General features: G+C 53.2%; 2 long non-coding RNA genes across 2 annotated transcripts; one reads left to right on the forward strand and one right to left on the reverse strand.

Moving 5' to 3' along the window:
* Nucleotides 1-1,638: 1,638 nt before the first annotated feature.
* On the reverse strand, nt 1,639-4,887 carry LOC135979997 (uncharacterized). Its single transcript, XR_010597232.1, has 2 exons — nt 4,668-4,887; nt 1,639-1,900 (listed from the first exon to the last, which is right to left on the reverse strand). It is a non-coding gene; the product is annotated as an uncharacterized LOC135979997 (long non-coding RNA).
* Nucleotides 2,519-11,002, forward strand: LOC135979998 (uncharacterized). The gene is made up of 3 exons (XR_010597233.1): nt 2,519-2,879; nt 9,787-9,936; nt 10,788-11,002. It is a non-coding gene; the product is annotated as an uncharacterized LOC135979998 (long non-coding RNA).
* Nucleotides 11,003-11,351: the final 349 nt, after the last annotated feature.

Below are 11,351 nucleotides of genomic sequence, written 5' to 3' on the forward strand. Positions count from 1 at the left end.
TTTGGCCTGCGAAGTGAGACCAAGAAGGAGGAGGGGCATCAAGGGGAGTGTCCCAGGTCAGGTGGCTGGAGGCTTGTGTCAGACCTGTGGCACCTTAGAGACTAGCAAACCTGGTTTGCTAGCGATGCAGGGCCTTGTGTCAGACCTGTGGCACCTTAGAGACTAGCAAACCTGGTTTGCTAGCGATGCAGGGCCTTGTGTCAGACCTGTGGCACCTTAGAGACTAGCAAACCTGGTTTGCTAGCGATGCAGGGCCTTGTGTCAGACCTGTGGCACCTTAGAGACTAGCAAACCTGGTTTGCTAGCGATGCAGGGCCTTGTGTCAGACCTGTGGCACCTTAGAGACTAGCAAACCTGGTTTGCTAGCGATGCAGGGCCTTGTGTCAGACCTGTGGCACCTTAGAGACTAGCAAACCTGGTTTGCTAGCGATGCAGGGCCTTGTGTCAGACCTGTGGCACCTTAGAGACTAGCAAACCTGGTTTGCTAGCGATGCAGGGCCTTGTGTCAGACCCGTGGCACCTTAGAGACTAGCAAACCTGGTTTGCTAGCGATGCAGGGCCTTGTGTCAGACCCGTGGCACCTTAGAGACTAGCAAACCTGGTTTGCTAGCGATGCAGGGCCTTGTGTCAGACCCGTGGCACCTTAGAGACTAGCAAACCTGGTTTGCTAGCGATGCAGGGCCTTGTGTCAGACCCGTGGCACCTTAGAGACTAGCAAACCTGGTTTGCTAGCGATGCAGGGCCTTGTGTCAGACCCGTGGCACCTTAGAGACTAGCAAACCTGGTTTGCTAGCGATGCAGGGCCTTGTGTCAGACCCGTGGCACCTTAGAGACTAGCAAACCTGGTTTGCTAGCGATGCAGTGCCTTGTGTCAGACCTGTGGCACCTTAGAGACTAGCAAACCTGGTTTGCTAGCGATGCAGTGCCTTGTGTCAGACCTGTGGCACCTTAGAGACTAGCAAACCTGGTTTGCTAGCGATGCAGTGCCTTGTGTCAGACCTGTGGCACCTTAGAGACTAGCAAACCTGGTTTGCTAGCGATGCAGTGCCTTGTGTCAGACCTGTGGCACCTTAGAGACTAGCAAACCTGGTTTGCTAGCGATGCAGTGCCTTGTGTCAGACCTGTGGCACCTTAGAGACTAGCAAACCTGGTTTGCTAGCGATGCAGTGCCTTGTGTCAGACCTGTGGCACCTTAGAGACTAGCAAACCTGGTTTGCTAGCGATGCAGTGCCTTGTGTCAGACCTGTGGCACCTTAGAGACTAGCAAACCTGGTTTGCTAGCGATGCAGTGCCTTGTGTCAGACCTGTGGCACCTTGCCTCCTGAGAAGAGCGTCAGGCTTGTGGCACCTGTCGAAGCCAGACACGCTGATGCGCCGATCCGCCGGAGCGCGCAGTCCCACCCCCCGTGTTATATCCGAATTCCTGTTATAACGGGTCGCCTTATATCGGGGTAGAGGTGTACTTCCCCTCCACCCCTAAAGTACTCTGACTTCTACATATGTAGTGTGTTTCTATTATGATCAGGGTTGCTATTCATTCATCTCTCCTCATGAGAACTATTTCTAGTATTTCAAGGTTTGAGAAGCTTCCTAGAGACTTTTAAAAAAAGATAAGAACATACTAAATGACTTGCGAGCTTATGTGTGGAAGAGATATTTTCATTTAATTTATTGAGATCAATTCAATGAAAATTATATTTTTTCCCTTTGTATTTCAACCATTCCCTATTTCATTTCAGCTCCGGCTGCTGCAACTACGGAGGTTAAAACAGAAGGATGCAGTGGAATCCCTCCTCTCTGCTGATTCTTCCCACAGTGACTTCTAACACTCCATAACGCTTGACGTGTCATGCGATACATTCACTCTGTCCTCATCATATAGCGGAGCTTGAGAAGTTTCCTAGAGACATTTATAAAATATGTGAACTGAGCATAAGACTTGTAAGATGATGAGGTGTAGAAAGATATTTTCATTTCATGTATTGACGTTAATAAAGGGAAACATTTATTTTTCCCTTTGTGTTTCAACCAACTCTCATTTCATTCCAGCTGAGGATGCAGTGACTACAGAGCTTAAAACAGTTGGAGGAAATTGTATCGTGCAGTGGATTCCCTCCTCTCTACTGATTTTTCCCACAGTGATTTCTAAGGCTCCAAAATGCTTGACCTTGTATTATGCAATGCACTCACTCCACAATAACAGGTTTCAGAGTAGCAGCCGTGTTAGTCTGTATCCGCAAAAAGAACAGGAGTACTTGTGGCACCTTAGAGACTAACAAATTTATTAGAGCATTCTTAGTCTCTAAGGTGCCACAAGTACTCCTGTTCTTTTCACTCCATAATGAAATCCCAACTGTCCATATTACAATTTATGTGATAATACTCTGTTGATTTACTCAAAGTTTAAATTGCAAAATGAAGGATATCGATGCAAAAAAGTTACAAGAAAATTAAGAAAGGGTTAAACCTTAAATGTTATTGACATAATGTGTTTGCTATATATTGCTGTGGTTCAACTCTTCTCTGTTCAAAATCTCATGTCTGAACTGTAACAGGCAGCTTAAGCACAGTATAACAGCATAACAAATATGAACTGGAAAAACTTTGCAAGAAAAAAGATGTGTATAATTTTCCTCTAATGTCAGAACGAAGGGAGAGATTTCAGGTGGCCCCAAGGGGTTTTCAAGCCTCGAGTGTCTCTGAAGGGAACGGCAAGGTGGCAATCTGGGAAATCTTCCTGCTGCTTTTGCAAAAATCTCTCTGAAACGACCTGAGGTGAGAGTTCCATTCAGATATTCCAACACAGACTCATCAGCAAGTTGGGCATGTGGAGACATGTTTGGTTGCAGTGATGGAAAATGGGACGCTCTGACCAGGAGGTAAGGACCATAGGCGTGCGCAGCACATTGCATTAGGGTGTGCACCCAGGGAATTTTTTTTCTTTTTTTAAAGGCGAACATCATAAACGGCTGGGTGTGGGAGGGGGTGCTGTGTGCGGGAAGGGGCTCAGGGCAAGGGATTGGGGGGCAGAGGAGGGGGTGTGGGATGTATGAGGGGGCTCAGGGTTGAGGTGCAAGAGGGGGCAGAGGGCGGCAGGGGGCTCAGGGCAGGGGGCTGGGGTTCAGGAGGGGTGCAGTGTGCAGGAAGGGGCTCAGGGCAAGGGACTGGGACAGAGGAGGGTGTGGGATGTATGAGGGGGCTCAGGGAAGGGGCTTGGGGTACAGGAGGGGTGCGGAGTGCAGGAGGGGGCTCAGGGCAGGGGATTGGGGAGCAGGGTGTGGCAGGGGGCTTAGGACAGGGAGTTGGGGTGCAGGAGAGGTGCGGCAGGGGGCTCAGGACAGGGAGTTGGGGTGCAGGAGGGGCAGGGTGCAGGCAGGGGGCTCACGTCAGGGGGTTGGGGGCAGGAGGGACTCAGGGCAGGGGGTAGCAGGGCAAGGTGCAGGCAGGGGGTTCAGGGCAGGGGGCTGGGGTGAGAGGTGCAGGCAGGGGGCTCAGGACAGGGGGTTGGGAGCTCAGGACGGGGGTTGGGGTGAGAGGTGCAGGCAGGGGGCTCAGGGCAGGGGGTTGTGGGGCAAGGTGCAGCAAGGGGGCTCAGGACAGGGGGTTGGGAGCTCAGGACAGGGAGTTGGGATGCAGGAGGGGTACAGGGTGCAGGCAGGGGGTTCAGGGCAGGGGGTTGGGGTGAGAGGTGCAGGCAGGCGGCTCAGGACAGGGGGTTGGGAGCTCAGGGCAGGGGGTTGGGGTGAGAGGTGCAGGCAGGGGGCTCATGACAGGGGGTTGGGAGCTCAGGGCAGGGGGTTGGGGTGAGAGGTGCAGGCAGGGGGCTCAGGACAGGGGGTTGGGAGCTCAGGGCAGGGGGTTGGGGTGAGAGGTGCAGGCAGGGGGCTCAGGACAGGGAGTTGGGATGCAGGAGGGGTACAGGGTGCAGGCAGGGGGTTCAGGGCAGGGGGTTGGGGTGAGAGGTGCAGGCAGGGGGCTCAGGACAGGGAGTTGGGAGCTCAGGGCAGGGGGTTGGGGTGAGAGGTGCAGGCAGGGGGCTCAGGAGAGGGAGTTGGGGTGCAGGAGGGTAGGCTGTTTGCAGGCAGGCCCGGGGCTGGGGATCTGGGCTCCCCCGTCCTGGCAGGCAGGCTCGAGGGCGGGGCAGAGGGGGCCGGGCCGGGCCGGGCCGAGGCAGCCAGGGTGGATCGCAGGGCGCTGGGCTGCTCCCAGGGCTGGACTCAAGCCCGAGGGGGCCGGGCCGGAGTCCCCGAACAGCGCCGGGGAGCGGAGCTCGCAGCCGGGCTGCGGGAGGGGGCCTGTGGGCCGGGCTCGCCCCCTGCCCCGGGCCTGCTGGCTCCCAGGCCCCACTTAAGGTGGGCTGGGCTCAGGGGCGGCCTGACCCCCCGGGTGGTGCCCGGCCCCCTGGCCAGCGCGGGGAGCCGCAGGCGGGTCTGGGACCCTGGGCGCTGGAGGGGGGCAGCTGCCTTGGGGGGGGGGGGAGCTGGGGCAGCAGCCCCGCGGGCCACCTTAAGCGGCTGTGTTGGTGCTGCCGGGTGGGAGGCTGCCAGGGAGCACATGGGGCTGTTAAAGCAGCCAGCCCAGCCCTGGGGAAGGGGAGCCCGGCTCAACGGGGTGCAGGCCGGGGGCTCAGGGCAGGGAGAGGGGGTGCAGGAGAGGTTCGGGCTTACCCACAGCGGCGCGCTCCCTGCCTGCCAGGGCCCCGTGCCGGGCCGCTCCCCGCAGCCCCGGGGGAGGGGCGGGGCAGCACAGGGCTCTGCACGCTGCCCTTGCCACGCCTCCAGGTACCTCCCCTGAAGCTCCCATTGGCCGCAGTTCCCCGTTCCCGGCCAATGGGAGCTTCGGGAGGCGGTGCCTAGAGCAACCCCTTAGCCCCAGAGACATGCTGCCCTGATGGCTGCTTCGGAAAGCAGCGCGGGGCCTGCGGCACCACGGGGGGCAAATCCCGCGGGCCGGATCCAAAGCCCCGAGGGGCCAGATCCGGATCCGGCCCATGGGCATTAGGGTGTGTGCCCGGGCCCGCCCCGTGCGCACGCCCATGGTAAGGACCTATAGTTTCCCAGGATGAAAGTGAAGAGAGACCAATTTCTTTCTTCCGAGACAAGCAGTTCAGCCTCAGTGCTAGCAGGAGAATCCATGTGGAATTATGGGGTTTTCAAATCTAGGACAAACTCACAAAGAAGTTTAGAAATTTAAATACCAACATTTTTAGAAGTACTAATCAAAATCAAGTAATATTTTATACAGAATTTAAAATGAGATGCGGTGGAATTTTAAAAGCTGTTACTATTTAGTCTATCTGTGCACTGTGACAATAGTTTCAGATCATTTGACGCCATTTGTAACAGGATCTTTATGTCAGTCATTTATTTATTGTTCCTATTTATGTAATTATCATAGATATTTGTTTCTGATCAATAAATTATTTTATATAATATGGCAACCCCTAGCAATAATGATTTGAATTAAATACCTATTGAACCAAAAAGAAAAATGGAGAATCATAGAATCTCAGGGTTGGAAGGGACCTCAGGAGGTCATCTAGTCCAACCCCCTGCTCAAAGCAGGACCAATTCCCAACTAAATCATCCCAGCCAGGGCTTTGTCAAGCCTGACCTTAAAAACCTCTAAGGAAGGAGATTCCACCACCTCCCTAGGTAACCCATTTCAGTGCTTCACCACCCTCCTAGTGAAAAAGTTTTTCCTAATATCCAACCTAAGAGAAAAGCCCTGTAATTGTTCAGCCTTAAAACCCCAATTCCAGAGAGTACTTATGCACGTGACTAACTTAAAGTATGTGAGCCATCCCACTGCTGTTAGTGCTCCAATCAGGAACATGCTTAAATACATTGATGAATCAGTGTCCCAGTTCACAATAATTCCATATTAAGAATAATAGTTACTGAATGATAATTAGCCTTTTCATTCAAACAGACCCCACACCACACCTGAACTCTGCCACCTTTTCCTATTCTACTGTTTACCAGGTTTCAGAGTAGCAGCCGTGTTAGTCTGTATCCGCAAAAAGAACAGGAGTACTTGTGGCACCTTAGAGACTAACACATTTTTACCAGGTTATTTTTCCCCAGAAAACCTTGGCAATTTGGATGTTTGGTGTAGTAGACGGTTGTATTGGAAGAGGCTAGATTGGTGCCCTTTCCCCCACTAAGCAAGAGTGCATGCATCCCTTAATACATATCAATTGTTAGTTTGTAATTAGCCTGTCCATACCCCATCCATCAGGTTTATGTGCATTCACATACCCTCTCCCCCCACCCAAATCAAATCAGGTTTGTATGTATCCAACACCTACGCCCAATACACTTACTAGCACTGCCCCCACTATTAAGTTTGTGCTCGCATGCACTCTTATCAGGTTTGTGCCCCCACCGCCTGATCCCATTACCTTTGTGTGCACCAGATCCAATTCATTCTTGGGCATACACCACAAACAAAATTACATGTGAATAATGAGAGCAGGAAGAGGCCATTTTGTATTAGGATTATTTGTCACCTCTAAAATGCAGCTCCCCATTTGGTGGAATACATCAATCAGTTACTACTGGAATGGGGATGGGAGAGGTGGAGCAGGGGTGGAGTCGGGCCAGGGCTGGGGGTAGAGGGGGCCTGAGCACCCACCAGCGCCACTAGAGTCTGCGCCTATGGGGGCTACCCCTTTTGCCCTCCCCCTACTGGCCTAAAATCAAGCTTGTGTGCTCATGGACTGCATGTTCCACCAACAACCAGTTTTATGAGCACAGTGCATCAAAATTTCAGTTGTAATGTGAATAATGACTAAAAGTTACCCTAAACCCAATAATTTAAAACTATTTGAAAAACAAAACAAAACTAGCCCTTAGACCAGACCTAGTGAGGATCTACCTCTCTACCAAATCTGGGTACGTAGATAGTATTCTGAAGAGTTGCTACTCAACCCTAGCACTGCCTAGGACAAATTTAAGCCAGACACTAAAATTGGAGATTTCTTATTTAAAAGTTTTTAAAAGAAGTCAAACAGCCACTACATTAAATGTTCCAATAGTATAAAAACAAATTGGGTGTGAGTTCTCACAATGATTGTCAATCTCCCTTTAGAGAAAAAACAGGAACATATTCCCCACTGGCAATCCCTTTTATAATGCAACCGAAAATACAGAGTTGCTAATAGGAGCCTCTGTACATTCAAAGTCAACAGATGGCGCCACTGCAGAAGCCTTTGCTTGTCTTTCCTCTGGGGTTCTAAAACAGTTTTGATGTGGGCCTAATCTTATAAAAATTGTTCTATGGACCATTTCCTCACCTCTTCGAGATCAGGTAACACCTTCGTGGCAGGTACAGCAAATGCTTCCAAAGAAAAGTAGTACTAGGAACATATTGACAGTAATTTCAGTACTAGGAACGTGAGATCTGCCTGCTCACTGAAGACCACCATCAGGTCCTCCATGTGCCACCACCGATACATAAACCTCAACTTGGGACCTGCTGGTTTAGAGGCAAGTACAAGGAGTTAACTCTTACAACAAATGCCTATCCTTTCTTATGGTGCAGGTTTTTTTCAGTAGCTGTGCCTATCGGTAGTAGGAGTTCTTTCCTGCTCAAGTCTCTCTGCCTTCTTTCATTCCTTGGTGGAGTGGAAACCTACAGGTGATATTGACAAAACACAATTACATTAAAATGAGAGCAAAAAACAATAACAAAAAACAAAAACAAAAACAAAAACAAAAAAATAGACTGTATAAACAAGTCAAGGATTATAAACAGATTGGTTCACAACCTCCAAGATGTATCCCCCTCTCTGGTGGTACATGGCAGTAACAGAGCATGTGGGAGCCATACACATTCTTCTTCAAAGTCTAACTAAATCATTACCCCTATGGTGCAGAGGGGAACCTCCCGCCAATCATTCCATCACACTGTTTTTAAGCTGGGCTACATATAACAAATCAATTCATTTCCTTAAGAAGCCAGTGGGCGATTTCTATCATCTAGGATTTTAGGCCTTCCTGTGGGAAAGCCAACCTTAGGGGGATAAAAAGGGAGGAATACGCTACTACTAGATCCCCACTTAAGCTCGCCTTTATCCTACCATTGGTAGGCAGGAGGAAATAGTGACAGGTTTGTCTCCAGCTTTCATCATAGAAAGAGATGAGGCTCTGGTTTCTGTACAGAACACAAGGTGTTTCCACACAACGTAATTTTTGTGCCACTGCTATTGCAAGCTACGCCCACTAGAGCTGTACTAGCACTGCCCCAGCCCAACGCGTGCATGCTCGCTAAAGGCCCCCCACGTGGATCATAACTGTACGCAGGGCCGGCTTTAGGCCGATTCGGCCGATTCCCCCGAATGGGGCCCAGCGCCTAGAGGGCCCCGCGCAGCTGTCCACCCCGCCCCCGGCCCACTTCCCCCTCCTCCCCTGAATGCTCCGCCCACCTTCTCCTCCCTCTCACCTGCTTCCCGCGAATCAGATGTTCGCGGGAAGCCTGAAACAAGCAGCAGGCAGGAGGTAAGGGGGTGGGGGGCGAGGAGAGTTTCAGGGAGGCGCAGTGCGGCCCAGTCCGGCCCTGGCCGAGTGCGCGGCTCATAGATTCTAGGACTGGAAGGGACCTCGAGAGGTCATCGAGTCCAGTCCCCTGCCCGCATGGCAGGACCAAATACTGTCTAGACCATCCCTGATAGACATTTATCTAACCTACTCTTAAATCTCTCCAGAGATGGAGATTCCACAACCTCCCTAGGCAATTTATTCCAGTGTTTAACCACCCTGACAGGAACTTTCCTAATGTCCAACCTAAACCTCCCTTGCTGCAGTTTAAGCCCATTGCTTCTTGTTCTATCCTTAGAGGCTAAGGTGAACAAGTTTTCTCCCTCCTCCTTATGACACCCTTTTAAATACCTGAAAACTGTTAACTCTGAAAACGGTCCTGGCCGAGTGTCTCTGGCCTGGCCCGGACCCCGTGGCGCCGGGCTCGGGCCCGGCTGAGCGGCTCCGGCCCGGGTCCAGACCCAGAACCGGCCGAGCGGCTCCGGCCCAGCTCGGGCCCCGCGGCGCCAGCCCCAGCCGAGCGGCGCCAGCGCGGACCAAGAGGCCCCGGCCCTGGCCCAGCGGCTCCGGTCCAGCTCGGGCCCCGCGGTGCCGGCCCTGGCCAAGTGGCGCCGGCCCGGCCCGAGAGGCTCCGGCCCGGCCCAGGCCCAGCGGCTCCGGACCCGGCCCCGGCCCGGACCCGGACCCAGGCCCAGGCTGAGCGGGCCCCGACCGTACCTGGACCCGGGTCTGGAACCAGCCTGGACCGAGCGGACCCAGCCCAGACCTGGACCCGGGCGAGCGGCTCCAGTCAGCGCGGTAAGGGGGCAGGGAGCAGGTGTTGGAAGAGGGCAGGGGAGTTTGGATAGGGGTCGGGGCAGTCAGAGGGCAGGGAACAGGGGGATTGAATGGGGGCAAGGGTCCTGGGGGGGCAGTCAGGAAGGAGCAGGGGTTGGGTTGGGTGGTGGGGGGCAGTCAGGGACAGAGAGAAGAGGTGGTTGGATGGGGTAGGAGTCCCAGTGGTCCATCAGGAATGAGAGGAAGGGTTGGATGGGGCGGCAGGGGGCAGTCAGGGGACAGGGAAGGGGGGGTGGATGGGGCAGAGGTCCCGGGGGGTGTGTGTCAAGAACTTTAGGTAGGCTTAGCATGCATCCGTATACATTATGCAATATATGTAATATATAATTTTGTTGTTATTTACATAAAGTAAATAATACATGGAAGAAATGAAGGTGTTTTTTTACGTAACTTTTTGTTTTTTTTTCAGTCATCCCTGTTGGGGCCCCGCCGAAAATGTTCGAATTGGGCCCCGCACTTCCTAAAGCCGGCCCTGACTGTACGAAGAACAACCCAAGAGAGAAGTATGTGCAAAAGCATCTTACTCCACGGCACCTCATCTCACTTCCATGTGGCACAAGTAAGAGTCCCGTGCAGATGGCTCTATCCCTGCACGAATCCTCTGCAGCAGGCTCTGAGCAATTTGTAACTAACTTTCCTCAAGCAAGAGACTAGCTGTTTGCATCTATGCTGCAGGGGAGCTGGAACTAGGGGCACTGGGGTGCCCAGCATGAAGTAATATTAGCAAGCGAATGCATGGTTTCCATCATACATGGGGTTTACAGTGTTGTTCAATGGCTTTCAGCATCCCCACTATAAAAATTGTTCCAGCACCCCTGAATTGCGGTTACCATAGGTGCCAACCCCTTGGGGGCTCCAGGGCTGGAGCGCCCGCTGAAAAAAATTAGTGGGTGCTTAGCACCCACCGGCAGCCAGCTCCCTCCCTCCTCAGTGCCTCCCATCCACCAGCAGCCCAGCTGATCAATTCCTCCCCCTCCCTCCCAGTGCCTCCCACCCGCCACAATCAGCTGTTCCACGGCGTGCAGGGGGCGCTGGGAGGCAGAAAGAGGAGCAGGGATGAGGCACACTCGGAGGAGGGGACAGAAGGGGGTCAGACGAGGTGAGGAGGGGGTGGGGTGGGAAAAGGCAGGGCGGGGGTTGGGGAAGGGGTGAGGGCAGGACCTGGGGAGCAGCGGGGTCGGCAAGAGGCGGTGCGGGGGTGGGAGCTTAGGGGATGAGGGCGGGTGGGGCCGTGGGCAGAGTGGGGGGGTGGAGTAGCCCTGGAACCCAGAGGAATCCGGCACCTGTGGCTGTTACTGTACAGATTTCCTGAAAAAGGTGATTTGGCTCCCCTCCCATTACCCTGTGTTTATTTTGTCACCTTAGCCTGTCCTAGTATTCACACTACTTATTTCCCTCTCTCCTGAACAGCTTCCCCTGAACTTCACCCTGGTGGGGAATACACATCTCCAACACCCACAGAAAGTAACCGGAGAATGGGAAACATTGCAGCCATGGCTATCTGGGGGGTCTGGTAAGTCGGCCAGAGTGGTGGAGATACAGAACGTCAAAGCATGAAAATGTTATGTTTCTTCGGGCAGAATTAGACCCTCACTAGCTGAGCACCACCTTTCGGAAACCGGCCACCGGCGGGCGCCCCCCTCTGGCCTGGCGGCCACCGGCGGGCGCCCCCCTCTGGCCTGGCGGCCACCGGCGGTCGCCCCCCTCTGGCCTGGCGGCCACCGGCGGTCGCCCCCCTCTGGCCTGGCGGCCATCGGCGGGCGCCCCCCTCTGGCCTGGCCAAGTTGCCCACTTTTGAATAATAAATCATAGGGCAAGGGTAATAAATAAAAAGCACATCCCCATTCATATTTCAATGGAACAAAAAGCACCTGGTATAGGAGAAATGAATTAACAAATGCAAAGAGAGAGAGGCTGTTTCAATTCATTATGCACAAGAGAGTTTTCTTCACAGCATTAGCAAAATTAATGCCT

The sequence above is a fragment of the Chrysemys picta genome, unplaced genomic scaffold (genome assembly GCF_011386835.1).
Source record: "Chrysemys picta bellii isolate R12L10 unplaced genomic scaffold, ASM1138683v2 scaf1544, whole genome shotgun sequence".
NCBI lineage: Eukaryota > Metazoa > Chordata > Testudines > Emydidae > Chrysemys > Chrysemys picta.